Source organism: Gossypium hirsutum, chromosome A03, assembly GCF_007990345.1.
Source record: "Gossypium hirsutum isolate 1008001.06 chromosome A03, Gossypium_hirsutum_v2.1, whole genome shotgun sequence".
Lineage (NCBI taxonomy): Eukaryota > Viridiplantae > Streptophyta > Magnoliopsida > Malvales > Malvaceae > Gossypium > Gossypium hirsutum.
In genome coordinates, this window is record NC_053426.1 from 76,810,590 (window position 1) to 76,827,009 (window position 16,420).

General features: G+C 34.9%; 1 non-coding gene across 1 annotated transcript; it reads left to right on the plus strand.

Annotated features, from left to right (window-relative positions):
* Window positions 1-326: 326 nt before the first annotated feature.
* LOC121226985 (small nucleolar RNA R71) lies at window positions 327-432 on the plus strand. Its single transcript, XR_005924681.1, has one exon. It is a non-coding gene; the product is annotated as a small nucleolar RNA R71 (small nucleolar RNA).
* The last annotated feature ends 15,988 nt before the right edge of the window (window positions 433-16,420 follow it).

Genomic DNA, 16,420 nt, shown 5'->3' on the forward strand with positions numbered 1-16,420 from the left:
CTGTATGCACACCTCCTCTACTTGAGTCGCACGTCATTACTGGATGTACCTGCGTAGAACCAAGTAAACCATCAATCTTTTTTTTGAGAAGTTCTACCTGATTTGACAGCATAGTAACTGAGTCGACGTTATAAACGCCGGCTATTTTTGTTGGCTTAGTCCTCATGACTTGCCACTAATAGTTATTCATTGACATTTCTTCAATGAATTCATAAGCCTCTTCAGGTGTTTTGTTATTGATGGTTCCTCTAGCAGCTACGTTAATCATCTGTCTTGTTGAGGGATTCACACCATTGTAAAACGTTTGAACTTGCAGCCATATAGGTAACCCATGGTGAGGGCACCTTCGCAATAGATCCTTGTATCTCTCCCATGCATCGTAAAGTGTTTCTAAGTCCATCTGCACAAAAGAAGAGATATCATTATGTAACTTAGCCGTTTTAGCCTGCGGAAAATATTTTAGTAGAAATTTTTCGGTCATTTGTTCCCAAGTAGTAATTGACCCTCATGGTAATGAGTTCAACCACTATTTAGCTTTGTTTCTCAATGAAAAAGGGAATAACCGAAGGCGAATGACATCATCAGAAATGCCATTAATTTTGAAAGTGTCGCAAAACTCCAGAAAATTCGCCAAGTGAGTGTTGGGATCCTCATCCTGCAAACCATCAAACTGAACAAACTGCTATATCAACTGAATTGTGTTAGGTTTCAGTTCAAAATTATTCGCAGCAATAGCAGGTTTAACTATACTTGACTCAGTTCCTGTTAAAGAAGGTTTAGCATAGTCATACGTAGTACGTAGAGCAGGATTTTGATTAGCCGCAATTGCAGGAGGTAGCTGATTGCCTTGGTTTTCAGCCATCTCTTCGGTTGGGGGTTGAATATCATCTTTTTGCTCGTTCTTGGTGTATCTTAAGCTGCGCCTTATTTCTCTTTTGTTTTTACGAATTGTACGATCGATTTTTTCGTCAAAAGGTAATGGTCCTGACGGGTTTCTTCTAGTCATAAACTATAAAAACCTGTCAAGGGAGAGAAAAAGTAAATTAATTAGTATTAATAATAATAAAATAAAATAAATTTGCAAGAAAAATAAATGGCTAAGGTAATAAAAATTGAGTGTTCCTAATATTTTAGTTCCCCGGCAGCGACGCTAAAAACTTGATCGTGTGATTCGTAACAAGTAATAAATATTTATAGTGAAGATCAAACCTAGACAAACTATTATCACGACGAAAAGGCAAGCGCACCTATCGAACAATAGTATAGTAATGGCAAGATCGGGATATAGTACCCAAGGGAACCAAAAGTACTAGTAATAACTATCTTTTTATTATTTAACCTAGAAATAAAGAGGGGTTGTTTATTAAACTAATTAACTAAACTAGTTAACTAATTAAACTAAAGCAAAGAGAAAATTTGGAAAAAGACTTGAAGAAAAGCGATTGATAAAGACGACACCCAATGAGGAATCCACCTAGATTTCACTTGTTATTTAACTCTGAACCAGATGATTTACTCACTTTACTTGATCCGTGAGACTCCCTAACCTATATTATTATCTCTTTTGAGACTAATAACGTCTAACACTCAGTTGAATTAATTGAAATCTCTTTCTTAATTAAAATCCCTAGGGAAGCAGTAAATCTATCTATGGACTCCCATATTAAGTTTCACCCTAATCCAACAAAATCTCGTAACCCTATTTCTAGGCGTTCAATCAACTCCGCTTAATTATGCCAAATCTACTCTTAGACAGGGACTTTTGCTCCTTTGCATAAGCACAACAAATCATGAATTAATACTTGGAATATTAACTCAAGCATTAATAACACATAATTAAGAACAAATCAAGTATTTATCATATAGTTCAGATAATAATAACAAGATCCATCATAGGTTTCAACCCCTTTAGGTATCTAAAGGGTTTAGTTCATAATAAAATAAGAGTACATCTCAAAAGTATGAAAATAACAAAACATAAAGAAAACTCTAAAACCCCTGAAGGAATTCTGAGAGAGATCTTCAGTCTTGGATTAGCTCTGGCTTTTGGGATAGATCGTCTGGCTTCCTTCAAGTAATTCCTGGCGTGTGGTTTTGTATTCCAGAAAAGTTCTGGAGGGAGGCCCCCTTCTAAGTCATACTTAGGGTGTTTATATAGGCTTTGGATTGGCTTTCTTCCTCCGTAAGTATCCTTTTCCGTGTAAAATACAACTTCTTGAAAAAGGGACACACCCGTGTGTCACAGCCGTGTGACGTGATTCCCAAGCCGTGTTTGATCGTTAAATTGCACACGGCCATCTGGGTCAATGACCAGGCCGTGTGAATTGTGAAAGCCTTGGTCGACACCCTCAAAAGACACGGGCGTGTGAGCTGCCCATGTGGCAAGGCTTAGGCCGTGTCATCTTCTCAATTTGGTCCATTTTGTCCCTTTTTGGCTTGATTTTCTGGCTTCTTTTGACTATTGGTGCTCTCCTGAGTACAAAACATGAAATAACCAGATTAAGAGCCCCAAAATCCATAAATCTAGTAATAAGCATCCATAAATATGCTAAGTAGTTAGGGTAAAAATATGTATAATTTGGCATTTAACACCAATCCATACCCAGAATTATGTCAAACTCGTCAAATGGTAGCAGCATCAAATCGGCCAGAAAACAATTACTCTGAATCATCAATAGACAATTCTTGCAGACTTTATCAACCAATACACACTTACCTACGGGGTTTGATATATTTACAAGGGGTTCGATATATTTACAATTTCAATAGACTTTACAAGCAGAGTCCTACTAGATACTAAATTCACACATATATAAGAATGTGTAGACCCTGGATCTATCAATGCAATAACTTTAATATCATAGAGAGTAAATGTACCGACAATAACATCTGGAGATGATGCTTCTTCATGTGCTCGAATAGCGTAGGCTCGTTCAGGTGCTCTAGCATCAAATCTTTGTGCAGTGTCTTGCATCACACCTCTACCACCACTGACATTTCCCATGTTTCTCGATGGTCTACCTCTAGCTGCAGTGTTACTCGGCCTCATATTCTGAATGTTATCTTTTTCATCTAACTCTAGGCAATCCTTTATAAAATGATCTCGTGAACCACAACTGTAACAAGTTCAGTAATTAATTTTTCCCCAAAAATCTCCAAAATGTCGTCTTCCACATTGTTTACACTCAGGCTTTACATCCTTTGCATTACCAACACTCGATACTGAGGTAGTTTGAGTTTTAGGGTTGATGTATTGCTTTCCACAATCTCTGTTCTAATATCCTATTGAAGCTATCGATCGATCAATAAAATCTTTAGATTTCTTTGACGAGGAATGATAAGATTTATTCATTAATTTCTTTCTCGAATCTCTAGCCTCTGAATCAACTTTTCTCTTTTCTTTGCTGAGATCCTCGGCTTTACAAGCCCTCTCAACCAATATTACAAATTCTTTCAGTTCAAGTATCCCGACTAACAATTTTATATCTTCATTTAATCCATCAACAAATCTTTTACACATAATCTATTCAGTAGTCACGTATTCTCGAGCATACTTGCTCAAACGTATAAATTCTCTTTCGTATTCTATTACAGTCATCTGACCCAGTTCCAACTCTAGAAACTCTTTATTTTTCTGATCGAGGAATCTCTGGCTTATGTACTTCTTCCGGAACTCGGTCTGAAAGAATTCCCCATGTAACTCGTTCTCTAGGAACCACCAATGTCAACATTTTCCACCAGTGATATGCATTATCTCTAAGCAAGGATACGACGCATTTAATACATTCATCTGGAGTACAGGACAACTCATTCAATACTCAGATAGTGTTCTTAAGCCAAAACTCAACCCTTTCGGCATCATTATCAACTGTAGCCTAAAACTTTTCAACCCCGTGTTTATGAATCTTATCAATAGGTGGCTTACTTAGTCAAATCAGATCTATTACTTGTGGCACAACCGGGACTTGTTGAGAAATAGGTGGGGGTGGAGGTTGTTAAGTAGCCAGATTCATTCGTACAAATTCTGTGAACCACTCAGTCATCATTTGGAAGAAGGCTTGCTTGGCCTCTCCTCCCTGACAACTAGATATCGGCCTAGATTCGGCTGACGTGCCCCTTGAGCGGGAGTGGGCGCAGTGCTCTCAACATCATCAGCTATCGCTCGTTCGGGATCCAGTAGCTATATGAAAAACACATTTTAACTGTCAGGAATCATCACACTATCTCAATTCATATATATGGGATGTACAGCTGGACTCTCACACGCTACATTAGTCCTAGAATCGACTAAACCGTAGCTCTGATGCCGATAAAGTGTAACACCCCTAACCCATATCTATCGCTGGACTAGGGTTAAAGGAGTTACCGAACAAATCTAAACATTTCACATTCGTTTCTCAATCATCATGGCATCATTGTCACACATCATTACAAAGTCCCTTATATAGGTTAACGAGACCTTAAACTTGTATTAGAAAGGGGTCGGGACTAAACCAAGAACATAGAAATTTTCTCAGAAACTTAACAAAATTTTCAAAGTTTCACAGGTCAGATGCCCGTGTGAACAGGCCGTGCGCCTCACACAGTTTTAGACACGCTCGTGTGCCTTTGCCGTAGTTGAAACTTACTTGGGGTCACACAGCTGACCACAAGCCCGTCTACCTCTTGAAATGGCCACACACGCCCATGTACCAAGGCTCTGTGCCTCGCACGGCCACCAGACAAGCCCCTATGTCTAGGCCGTGCTCGAGACTAACTTGAATAGCTAAATTACAACAGACACACGGTCAAGACACACTCCCGTGTGCTCAACCGTGTAAGATGAAATTAGGCTTGGTTTAAGCCACAATTTTCACCTAACTCAAGCACTCCAATACCACAACATTTTAGCATCATTTGCATACATTCACAGGCAACTAAATCAACCAATTTGTATATATTCATACCATTCAATTATCATTCAATTCATTACTCAATTTCTCAACCAAAACATACCTAGTCAATGTACCAAAATCATCACAACTTACATAAGTTTCAAATACATAAACTCATCATTTATCACATACTTCATACGACAACACTTGGCAATTCAACATTCCAAAATCAAACCATCACATGAACATTATATACATCATATGACTTGTTTAGTTAACATACCATTTAGGCCAAATTATGAGACCATGCATATTATTTACTACAAGCCAAAACTCATGGCTAATATTCACAACACAAAACATACCACAACGACACTAGCTTATACATGCTATATACCATATATACAACTCTCAAAATGGTACCAAAATAGATGTCCGATGTGTGAATAAGTTGCTGACGATCCACGGATCCAAGCCAACTTTATGACACTATAAAATAGAGAACATTTCATACAATAAGCTTTTAAAGCTTAGTAAGTTCGTACTAAATATAATCAACAATTTATATAATACAAAACATCATCTAATAAACACTTAGGAGTTCTCAAATCATCCATCACTTTTATTTCATCACAATTAATATGTTTATATTAATTCATCAAGCTTTATACACACAGTATCATATACCACATAGGTTTCGTACATGCCTGAATTTTTCCGTATTTATTCATTTTCATTCTCACCTCCTGTTCGAATACATTAATTCTTTTCGAAGTCTATCCATGCTTTAGGAATTCACACACTTAGTGCTTTAATGGTTAGCCGAAGCTAGAGTGATCCCGCACACTTAGTGCCATATCAAATAACTGAAGCTATCTCGGTATCGCACACTTAGTGCCTCATATAGCCGAAGCTATTCCATTTCGCATTCTTAGTGCTATTTATAACTGAAACTATTTCAAATCGTACAATTAGTGTTGACCATAGTCGATTAATCATCTTACTCAAACCATAGTCAAATATATATACAATTTATGCATTATCAAAGCATTAAAACATACTTGTAACCTCATTTATCACGTACGAACTTACCTTGTACTCGAAATTGACGATTCAGATTGTTTACTCGATAATCTTTGATTTCTCTCAATCTAAATCTGAATTCCTCTTTTCTTGATCTATATGTATTCAAAATTAACTCTTTTATTCAAAAAAATCATTCAATTCAATCCATATACACATAATTAGGGTATTTTACAAATTTGCCCTCACATTTTTACATTTTAACACTTTAGTCCCTATTTCACAAAAACACAAAATACTCATAATTTCAATGAACCCATGCATAGTCAAATATTATAAAGACTTCTAGGAGTCCAAAACTTCCATTTATTTCACAATTTAACCCCTCAATTTACACTTTTCTAAATTAAATCCCTAATATGCATTTTTACTCAAAATCACTTTACAAAACATGTATATCAAGCACTAAGGTTTTATAATTAATAATTAAACATCATAAAACACATGAATTCATCAATGACATCTTTCAAAATTATCAACCAATTCAAAAATTAGGGCATAGGCTTGACAAATTACTAAGAAACTATTTTAAAAACGTAAAAATCATCAAAAGCCGAGCTCGAATGCTTACCTAATTGAACTTAAATATGGTCGAACCCTAGTTGAGCTTCAACCTTTCTTTTTCTTTGATATTTTTGCAAGAATAAGATGAACATATTCATCTTTTACTTTGTTTTATTTAATCATAACTTAATACATAAATTACAAAATTAACCTTAGCTATTTCATTAAAATTCACTAACTATTGTCCATACTTGCCCATTCATTAAACCAATGGTCCAATTGCATCATAAGGACCTCTTATTTAGAGAGACATAGCAATTAAACACTTTAACAATTAACTAGTCACTTTTACATTTTACGCAATTCGATCCTTTTTGCAAATTAAGCATACAAATGATAAAATTTTCATGCAAAACTTTCACACATGCTAATTCACATATTATCAGAACGGAAAATAATATTAAAATATTTTTTCTGACTCAAATTTGTGGTCCCTAAACCACTATTCTGACTAGGGTCTTAACCGGGCTATTACATCCTATACTCCAGATGAATGTATTAAATGCGTAGTATCGTTGCTTAGAGATAATGCATATCACTGGTGGAAAAAATTTACATCAGTGGTTCCTGGGGAACGGGTTACTTGGGAATTCTTTCAGACTGAGTTTCGAAAGAAGTATATAAGTTAGAGATTCCTCGATCAGAAAAATAAAGAGTTTCTAGAGTTGAAACATGGCCGGATAACTGTAATAGAATACGAAAGAGAATTTGTATGTTTGAGCAAGTATACTCGAGAATATATGTCTACTGAAGAGATCATGTGTAAAATATTTTTTAATGGATTGAACGAAGATATAAAGCTGTTTTTCAGGATACTTGAACTGAAAGAATTTGTAATACTGGTTGAGAGGGCTTATAAAGCGAGGACCTCAGTAAAGAAAAGAAAAAAGTTGATACAGAGGCGAGAGATTCGAGGAAGAGATCGATGAATAAATCTTATCATTCTTCTTCAAAGAAATCAAGAGATTATTTTAATCGATCGACAGCTTCAATAGGATATCAGAATAGAGATCGTGGGAAGCAATACAATAATCCTAAAGCTCAAGCCACATCGGTATCGAGCATTGGCAACATAAAAGATGTTAATCCTAAGTGTTAACAATGTGAAAGATGGCAGTATAGAGATTCTTGGGGAAAAAGTAATAACCAAGCTTGTTACAGTTGTGGTTCATGAGATCACTTTATAAAAGATTGCCCAGAGTTAGTTGAAAAAGATAATGCTCAGAACACAAGGCTGAGTAACACTGCAGCTAGAGGTAGACCACCGAGAAACACAGGAAATGCGAGTGGTGGTAGAGGTGTGACGCGAGACACTACAGCTAGATCTGATGCTAGAGCACCTGCACGAGCCTACGCTATTCGAGCATGTGAAGAAGCACCATCTCCAAATGTTATTACCGGTACTTTTACTCTCTATGATACTAAAGTTATTGCATTGATAGATCCAGGGTCTACTTATTCGTATATATGCATGGGTTTAGTATCTAGTAAGACTTTTCCTATAGAGTCTACTGAATTTGTAATTAGAGTATAGAACCCCTTAGGCAAGTGTGTTTTGGTTGATAAAGTGTACAAGAATTGTCCATTGATCATTCGAGGTAATTACTTTCTAGCTAATTTGATTTTGTTACCAGTGGATGAGTTTGACATAATCCTGGGTACGGACTAGTTAACGTTGCATAATGCTGTTGTAAATTGCACACGAAAGATGATTGATTTGAGATGTCAAAGTAATGAGAATATTCGCATTGAATCAGATGATTTAAACGGATTGTCGGTAGTGATTTCAATGATGCTAGCTCAGAAATATGTGAGAAAAGGTTGTGAAGCTTATTTAGCTTATGTACTCGACACAAAAGTGATTGATAAGAAGATTGAATCAGTGCCAATTATTTGTGAATATCCAGATGTGTTTCCTGATGAATTACCGAGTTTACCATCGATCAGAGAGGTTGAATTTGGCATTGAGTTAATGCCTAGTACAACGCCGATATTGATGGCTCCGTACAGAATGGCTCCGACAGAGTTAAAAAAATTAAAGTCTCAGTTGCAAAAGTTGACTGATAGAGGATTTGTACGATCGAGTTTCTCACCTTGGGGTGCTCCTGTTCTGTTTGTGAAATAGAAAGACGACACGATGAGAATGTGCATTGATTATCATCTGTTGAAAAAAGTGACTATCAAGAACAAATATCCACTGCCCCGAATTGACGATTTGTTTGATCAGTTGAAAAGAGCTATCATATTTTCAAAGATATATCTCAAATCAGGATACTATCAGTCAAGAGTAAAAGATTCACATATTCTGAAAACTGCATTTAGAATGAGGTACGGACACTATGAATTTTAGTTATGCCTTTCGGATTAATGAATAGACCTACTATTTTTATGGATTTGATGAACATAATTTTTAGACCATATTTAGATCTATTTGTCATTGTATTCATTGATGACATTTTAATTTATTCGCGTGATGAAACTGAGCATGCCGAACATCTGAGAACAGTGCTACAGACTTTGCGAGTTAAGCAATTGTATGCGAAGTTTAGCAAATGTGAATTTTGTAATGTGAAGTTGGTTGTCTGGGTCATATTGTATCAGCATCTGGTATTCGAGTTGATCCAAGCAAGATTTCAGCCATTCTGTATTAGAAGCCTCTGAGAAATGTTTCTGAAGTCCGTAATTTTCTGGGACTTGCTGGTTATTATCAACGATTCGTAATAGGCTTTTTAATGATCGCGACTCTGTTGATGAAACTGCTTCTGAAAGATGTGAAAGTCGATTGGTTTGAAAAGTGTTAGAAAAGCTTTGATCAATTGAAAGCCCTATTGACTAAAGCTCCGATGTTAATACAACCAGAATCGAGTAAAGAATTTGTGATCTATAGTGATGCTTCGTTGAGTGGACTAGGTTGTGTTTTGATGCAGGAAGGCAAGATAATAGCTTATGCCTCGAGACAGTTAAAGCCTTACGAAAAGAATTATTCGACCCATGACCTTGAGCTTGCTGTGATTCTATTCGTATTGAAGATTTGGTGCCACTATTTGTTTGGTGAGAAATGTCACGTTTGTTCTGATCATAAAAGCTTAAAATATTTGAGGACTCAGAAAGATTTGAATCTACGACAACGAAGATGGTTAGAGTTGCTAAAAGATTACAAGCTTGTTATCGATTATCATCCGCGAAAAGCAAATGTTGTTGCTGATGCTTTAAGTCAGAAATAATTGTTTGCATTACGTGTCATGAATATTCATTTAGCTTTGTCTGATGATGGTTTAGTTTTAGCTGAGTTGAAAGCAAAACTGTTATTTATTCAACAGATTTACGAAGCTCAAAAGATTGATAAAGAATTGTTAGCAAAACGGGCTCAGTGTGATTTGAATACTAATTCAGAATTTCAATTTGATGCTAAAGGTTGTTTGAGATTCAGAGACCGAATATGTGTTTCGAGAAATTCAGAGTTGATTGAGATGATTTTAAATGAAGCTCATAGCAGTCAGTTATCTGTTCATCTGGGTAGTACAAAAATGTATAATGATTTGAAATAACATTATTGGTGATCTAGAATGAAGAGAGATATCTCTGACTTTGTTTCGAAATGTTTGATATGTTAGCAAGTCAAAGCTGAACATCAAGTTCCATCTACTTTGTTACAACCGATTATGATTCCGGAGTGGAAATGGGATAGAATCACGATGGATTTTGTATTGGGTTTACCTCTGTCACAGAGTAAGAAAGATGCAATCTGGGTTGTGGTTGATAGATTGACTAAATCAGCTCATTTCATCCTGGTTCATACAGATTCTTCACTTGATAAGCTTGCTGAGTTATACATTTCTCAAATTGTGAGATTGCATGGCGTACCTATTTCTATTGTTTCAGGTAGATATCCGAGGTTCACATTGCGCTTTTGGAAGAAACTACAAGATGCGTTAGGTACGAAACTACACTTTAGCACTACTTTTCACCCACAGACAGATGGTCAATTCGAGCGAATTATTTAGATACTCGAGGATATGTTGAGATGTTGTATTCTTAAGTTTGAAATTACTTGGGAATGGTGTTTTCCACTGATTGAATTTTCATATAATAATAGTTTTCAATCGAGTATCAAAATGGCTCCTTATGAAGCTTTGTATGGTCGCAAATGTCAAACACTGTTGTATTGGACAAAGCTTAGTGAGAAAAACATTAACGGGGTTGATTTGATCAGAGAAACAAAAGAAAAAGTGAAAGTAATACGGGATAGTATTAAAGCAGCTGTGGATCGTTAGAAATTGTATGCAGATTTAAAAAGAAAAGATATTGAGTATTAGATAGGGGATAAAGTGTTTTTGAAAGTATCTCCGTGGAAGAAAATACTTCGATTCGGTCGTAAAGGCAATTTGAATTTGAGGTTCATCGGACCGTATGAAATCATAGAGCGAGTTGGACTAGTGGCTTATCGATTAGCATTGTCGTCTGAGTTAGAAAAGATACATAACATATTTCACGTATAGATGCTACGAAGATACAGATCAGATCCTTTGCATGTCATTTCCCCGACTAAGGATTAAATTCAGCCTGATATGTCTTATGAAGAAGAATCGATACAGATTCTAGCTCGTGAAATCAAAGAGTTGAGAAATAAAAGAATACCATTAGTGAAAGTGTTGTGGCATCGACATGGGGTTAAAAAAGCTACGTGGAACCCGAGATGCTATGAGAAAACAATATCAAAACCTATTCACTGGTAAGATTTTCGGGGACGAAAATCCCTAAGGGGGAGAGTTGTAACAGCTCGATTAAGACCTTAGTCGAAATAGTAGTTTTGGGACCACAAATTTGAGTAAAAAATTATTTTAATATTATTTTTCGTATTTACAATATGGGGTTAAGCATGTGTGAAAGTTTCGTATGAAAATTTTATCATTTGTGTGCTTAATTTGATAAAAGGACCTAATCGCGTAAAATGTAAAATTGGCCTTCTAATTGTTAAAGTGCCTATTTGCTATGTCTTATTAAAGGAGAGGTCCTTATGATGCAATTAGACCATAACTAAGGTTAATGGACATTAATGACCATTCATTAAGTGATATTTATATGGTTTAATAAAGGTTATAATTGGAAATTATTATTAATATGTGTTATAATAAAAGAAAATATGTTAATGGATGATTTATTCATCCTTGTTAGCCGAAAGTACAAAATGAAAAGAAAATAAAGCTTAAGCTAGGGTTCGGCCAAGTAGATTGGTGATTAAGGTATGTTTTGAGCTTGGTTTTTGATGATTTTTACGTTTTTGAGATCGTTGCTTAGTAATCTATCAAGCCCATGCCCTAATTTTTGAATTGGTTGATGATTTTGAAAAATTCCATTGATTAATTCATGTGTTTTATGATGTTTAATGATGAATTATGAAAGCTTAGTGCTTGATATACATGTTTTGTAAAGTGATTTTGAGTAAAAATGCATATTAGGGATTTAATTGAGAAAAGTGTAAATTGTGGGGTTGAATGTGAAATAAATGATAAATATGGGCTATAAGGACCATAGGAAAATTTAGTTGTGTTTCTGTTTGTTAAAATTATGTGTATTTTGTGAATTTGTGAAATAGGGACTAAAGTGTTGAAATGTGAAAATGTGAGGGCTAATTTGTAAAATTTCCTAAATATGTGTATAAGAATTGAATTGAATGATTTTTTGAATAAAAGTGTTAATTTTGAATACATATAGATCAAGAAAAGAGGAATTCAGATTTAGATCGAGGGAAATCGAAGATTATTGAGTAAACGATTCGAATAGTCAAATCCGAGTACGAGGTAAGTTCGTACGTGATAAATGATGTTATAGTTATGGTTTAATTCTTTAATAATGTTTAAATTTTATAGATATTTGATTATGGTTTGAGCATGATGATAATCGATTAAGTTCGGCACTAAGTGTGCGGTTCGAAATAGCTTTAACTACAAATGGCATTAAGTGTGCGAGTTGGAATAGCTTCGGCTACATGAGGCACTAAGTGTGCGATATCGAGATAGCTTCGGTTTATTGAAATGGCACTAAGTGTGCGAGATTGTAATGGCTTCGGCAAATCATTGATGCACTATGTGTGCGAATTCTTAAAGCATGGAAAGACTTCCGAATGAATTAATGTATTTGAACGAGAGTTAAGGTTGAAATGAATAAATACGAGAAAGTTCAGGTATGTTCGATACCTATGTGGTAGATGGTACTATGTGTATGAAGCTTGATGAATTCGTATGAACATATTAAATGAGATAGAATAGAATTGATGGATGAATTTTGAATTATTAAGTGTTTATTAGTTGATGTTTTGTATACTATAAACTGTTGATTATTTATGGTAGGAACTTACTAAGCTTTAAAGCTTACTATGTGAAATGTTCTCTGTTTTACAATGTTATAAAGCTAGCTCAGATTTGGGATCGTCAGAAACATTAATCAAACTATCGGACATCTATTTTGGTACCATTTTGAGAGTTGTATATATGGTATATGGCATGTATAGGCTAGTGTCATTTTGGTATGTTTTTTGTTGTGATTAGCCATGAGACTTGGCTTGTAAATAATGGTATGTATGGCCTCTTAAGTTAATTTAATTGGTATGTTTGATAAGTTAATTTAAGGTTCTATAGATATTAGACACTTTTAGCTAATAGAACACAAGTTTTACACTTTACGCGATTTAGTCTTTATTATCAAATTAACCATTCAAACAATAAAATTTGTAAATGAAATTTTTACACAAACATATTATCATGCTGTAAAATTTAAAATAATAATAAAATAAATACTTTGACCTTAGATTTTTGGTTCTAAAACCACTATTATGATTTGACTAAAAACGAGTTGTTACAACTTTCCTCATTGTAGGGATTTTCATCCCCGAAAATCTTACCAGTGAATAGGTTAGGGTACTGTTTTCTAATAGCTTCCTCGGGCTCCCACGTAGCCTCTTCAACCTCGTGATGTTGCCACAATACTTTCACTAAAGCTATGCATTTATTTATCAGCTCTTTAATCTCCCGAGCTAGAATTTTGATTAGTTCTTCGTTGTAGGTCATATCGGGTTGAATTTCAATCACTACCGGAGAAATCACATGTGATGGATTAGATCTATATCAACGCAACATCGATACATGAAATACATTATGAATCTTTTCTAACGCAGTCGGTAAAGCTAGTCTACATGCCACTGGCCCTATTCTTTTGATGATCTCATATGGTTCAATGAAACGCGGACTCAGCTTGCCTTTTCGACCAAATCTAAGGATTTTCTTCCATGGAGAAACTTTCAGAAATACTTTATCACCAATCTAGAATTCTATGTCTTTTCATTTCAAATTCGTGTATGATTTATGTCGATCTGAAACTACTTTTAAACTATCACGAATTACTTTCACTTTATCTTCAGTCTCCCGAATCAAATCAACCCCGTGAATTTGTTTATCGCTAAGCTCGGTCTAGAACAATGGATTTTGGCATATGTGACCATACAAAGCTTCGTAAGGTGCCATTTTTATGCTCAATTGAAAACTGTTATTATATGTAAATTCAACCAGTGGTATATATTTCTCCCAATTGCCTTCAAACTCTAAAACACAACATCTGAGCATATCTTCGAGAATCTGAATTACTTTCTCAAACTGACCATCGATTTGCGGATGAAAAGCTGTACTGAACTAAAACTTTGTACCCATAGCTTCTTGCAACTTCTTCCAAAACTGCGACGTAAATCTTGGATCTCTATTTGAAATAATCGAAACTGGCACCCTGTGCAATCTAAGGATTTTAGAAATATACAACTCAGCCAATTTATCAAGTGAAAAATTAGTATGTACCGGGATGAAATGTGTTGATTTTGTTAATCGATCAAAAACAACCCAAATAACATCTTTCTTTTTAGGAGACAAAAGCAATCTCGATATAAAATCCATCTTAATTCTATCCCATTTCCACTCTGGCATCATCACAGGCTGAAGTAAACCTGAAGGCATTTAATGCTGAAATTTCACTTATTGACAAATCAAACACTTTGATACAAACTCAAAAATGTTTCATTTCATACCCGACCACCAATACGACTTCTTCAAATCATTGAACATTTTGGTACTCTCAGGGTAAACAGATAGGCATCCATTGTGCGCTTCATGCAAACTTTTCTGAATAAGCTCAAAATTTCTCGGTACACAGATTCTGTTTTAGAACATTAAACAATCATCTGCTCTGATTTGGCACTCTGGAATCACTAGTCGACACACTTTGGACTTTTTTAGCTTGCAATTCACTATCACATTTCTGAGCTTCACAAATTTTTTGAAGATATAACGGTCTCACTTTCGACTCAGCTATAATTGAACCATCATCAGACAAAGCTAACTGTGTATTCAATGCACGCAAAGCAAATAATGACTTTTTGCTCAAAGCATCAGTAGCTACGTTCACTTTCTAAGGATGATAATTGATTACTTGCTCATAGTTTTTCAATAATTCAAGCCATTTTCGTTGTTGCAAATTCAAGTCTTTCTGAGTTATGAAATATTTTAAGGACTTTTAATTTGTATAAATGTCGCATTTCTCACAAAAAAAGTGATGTTGCTAAATTTTTAATGCGAACACAATCATAACCAACTCTAAATCGTGCCTTGGATAATTCTTTTCATGTGGCTTCAACTTTCTAGAAGCATAAGCTATTACTTTGCCATCCTGCATCAATACACAACCTAGATCATTCAATGATGCATCACTGTGAATTGTGAATTCTTTACCCGACTCAAGCTGTACTAAAATTGGTGCCTCTGTCAATAATGCTTTCAACTGTTTGAAACTCTGCTGATACTTTTCAGACCATTCAAGCTTTACATCTTTCTAAAGTAATTGTAACATCCCGAAATAGGGCCTAAACGGAACAGTGGTTGTGAAACCACAAATCCGAGGTAGAAAAATTTATTTTATTGTTATTTTGAGGTTCATGATATGATTGCATGATTTTGTGAAAATTTCGTGATGAAATTCTATGCATAAAGTGCTTAAGTTGAGATTAGGGACTAAATCGAATAATTTGCAAAACTTGCATTCTAGAAGTTATTAATTAGGAGGGTTTAAATAAAAATTTGACCAATTTCTAAGTTCATGGACAAAATAGGACATGGATGGAATTTTTGAAAGTTTAATAAGGAAGGGCATTTTGGTCATTTGGATATTAAATGAAAAAAAGGGAAAAATAACACAAAATTCATCATCTTCTTCATTAGCACGAAATTTCAAGGGTTCTCCATAGCTAGGGTTTGTTTCAAGCTTTCAAGCTCCATAGTAAGTGATTCCAAGCCCCGTTTTTAATGTTCTTTACATTTTCGGAGTCCCGGTAGCTCGATAAAGCTTATGCTAGCTAGCAATAATTTAAGTTAGGGTTCATATTTGGAAAAATACCCATAGGTGAAAAGTGTTTATTTTGATGTTTTATAATAGAATATGAGGTTTTAAATTATGTTAGACAACTTGTGCTACTCGGTTTTAAGTGAAAACGAGTAAAAGGGCTTAATCGGTAAAAATACCTAATAGTCATAAGTACATGTTAGAGTGTGAATTTGATGTTGTCATAGAAGGGAAAAATGATCAGCGTGTCATAAAACATAAGAAAATAGGATGAAGTTTAAATTAAGAGCCTTGGGGCAAAAGTGCAAATATGTGAAAGTTCAGGGGCAAAAATGTAATTTTGCCAAAGTTTGGGTCAAGGACTGTTTTGATAAATGTGAATATTAAATAAGTTAAATTTTCTATTATAGATCAAGAAGAGTGAAATTCGGGAGTAGATCGGGGAAAAGAAAAAGTAAAGGACTAAATTGTAAAGTTTAGTCACATTTTGTATCGAGGTAAGTTTACAGTAAATAAATGCG